At 33.6% G+C, this 2,491-nt stretch overlaps 1 pseudogene; it reads left to right on the top strand.

The window, feature by feature from the left end:
• Positions 1–774: 774 nt before the first annotated feature.
• On the top strand, positions 775–1,595 carry LOC110196333 (UPF0489 protein C5orf22 pseudogene; annotated as a pseudogene).
• Positions 1,596–2,491: the final 896 nt, after the last annotated feature.

Here is a 2,491-nt window from a genome sequence, read left to right as displayed (position 1 = left end):
CTCCTGCCCTCAAGGAGCCTATAATTTAATAGGGGATGACAATACACTTAGGCAAGTGGCCTCCAGTGTTTCGGTCTGGGAAGACACAAAAATGACGAATCAGTGATAATGTACTATTTTGACATGCCCTTTTCAGGAATGACAGTTTTACTTTCATTACTTTTCCCCAAGTAAGAGGTACAAAGCAGAGGTTCAAGGAAAAGGCTTTCTCTGAGGCTTGTGTTGGCCTTGAAAGGAACAGAAAGACTTGGATTCATCCTGCCTCTGACACTTTTGTCTGAGTGACCATTGAATAAGCCATTTTTTTTCTATCCATACGTTAGGCAACTCTTTATGACTATAATTTGCAGAGAAAATACTTACCTGGTTTTGTAGAAAAAGTTTCCTCACCAAAGGGTTCCCTATAACATGGAATTAAAGTTCTAGTTCTTATCCCTATTCCACCATGTTCTAGGCATTATACTAGGTGTGGCAGATACAAAGATAGAAGTAAGCAAGTTCCTTTCCAAAGGGACCCTGTTGCTAATGATATGCCCTACAAGAGAACAAGACCCTCGTTATTGCCTCTGTCTAGTTCCTCTACTTCTGGTGCTTGAAGGAAAGAGGGGAAAAGTTTTGTCTCTTTTACAGATCCACAGGAGAGTTCAGATTTCTCTGGGTCCTCTCATTTTCTTCCTGCAGCTCCTTTTTTCCCTTCTTCCTATGGAACATTGACAAGCTTGAGATTCTGTTTCAGAACTCTAGACACCTTGGAATTTTGGAACACAGACGAAAATGAGCCACTACTCTAGTGAATGGCCTCTAAATCAGACGTTCAGACTTTACTTGAAAATCCCTCTGGATCATGGGGAATCACCAAGCACTCTTGCTTTCTATGTACCAAATTATTGGTTCAAAATATCTGGTCATTAACTCCACCTTTGTTCATTTTGATAGGTATCTTGATCTCCTTATGTCCTTCAATATTCAGCATATATTGTGTTTGAGAAAGAAACTCTGTTTGGGGAATTCAGTATTGGGAATTTGATAATGCCTGTAATTTATGCAGGTCATTTTTCTCATGTAATATGGCTCCATCTATCTTGATATCAGCAAATCAAAGAGAGAAACACATTGGTTTTAGTAGACAAAGATATTTCCACTACCACTATCAAGGTTGCAAATACCGATCATGACTTGTCAAGTGATGGCCTTTATGTCTTTGAAGATCAACTAGAGAACCCAAACCCTTTAGAATTGGATTGAATTTTGGTAAATCCTTTCCAAATTGTCAGCAGTCAAGGAAAAAACTAAGTAGTGCCTTCTAATAAGAGGCAGAAGCCAGCTACAGAACATTCACAAAGCATTACATTGATGAGCTGATCTTCAAAAGGACTTTGTCTAAACCTAAAAGCAGAAGGGGTAGAAAATGATATAGGGAAACAATTTTATCCCTAAACTTGCATAGCAACAATAAATTAAGCTCTTTGAAAACTCAGAACTGCCAAACTAGAGCCAATGCTGAGGAGCTTCTCTAAATTCTAAATGAAAGAGATGCCTTTGTTTTAGATATAAATTTGGAATTTTTTTTTCAGTTAATAATCCTTTCTTTCTAAAAGGAACCATAAAAAGTTGAATAATATCAATAACAAATATATGTACATCCAATGGCATAGATTCCAAATTCTTAAATTAAAAAACAAATATCGAATTACAGGAACAAAATAGACACTAAAACTATACCAGTTAGAGACCTTAACTTTCATCTCTCAGAGTTAGATAAATCTAATCATAAAAGAAATGAGAAAGAAGTAAAGAACATAAACAGAGTATTAGAATAGTTTGATGTACTAGAATTCTAGAGAAAATTGAATTGTATTGTATAGGATTACATATTTTTCTCAGCTGTACATAACACCTTAACAAAAACTGACCATGTAGTAGGGCACAAAAATCTTTCAATCAAAAGCAGAAAAATAGAAATATTAAATGCATCCTTTTTGTACCATAATGACAATTAAAAATTTAATTTAATAAAGGGCTGTGGAAACATAGGTTAAAAGTTGAGTGAAACTAAATAATTTAATCCTAAGGAATGAATTGGTTGAAGGACAAACCACAGAAACAATCAATAATGTCATTAAAAAGAATGAAAAAAAAAACCAAGACAACATACCAAAATGTGTGGGATGCAGCCAAACCAGTACTTATGAGAAAATTTATATCTCTTGATGTGTACATCAATAAAATAGAGAAAGAACAGATCAATAAACTAAGAAAAAGAACCAATTAACACCAAAATGAAATTCCTGAAAATCAAAGGAGAGATCAGTGTAATTGAAAGTAAGAAAACCATTGAACTTAAAAAGGAACTAGGAATTGGTTTTAAAAATAATAATAATAATAATAATAATAATAATAATAATAATAATAATAAAATAATTCATTGGTTATTTTGAATTAAAAAACCAAAATTATTAGAATAAAAATGAAAAGAGTGAGTGTATCAGAG

Source organism: Phascolarctos cinereus, unplaced genomic scaffold (assembly GCF_003287225.1).
Source record: "Phascolarctos cinereus isolate Bilbo 61053 unplaced genomic scaffold, phaCin_HiC Scaffold_2;HRSCAF=192, whole genome shotgun sequence".
NCBI classification, from domain to species: Eukaryota; Metazoa; Chordata; class Mammalia; order Diprotodontia; family Phascolarctidae; genus Phascolarctos; species Phascolarctos cinereus.
This window is presented reverse-complemented; position numbering and strand designations above follow the sequence as displayed.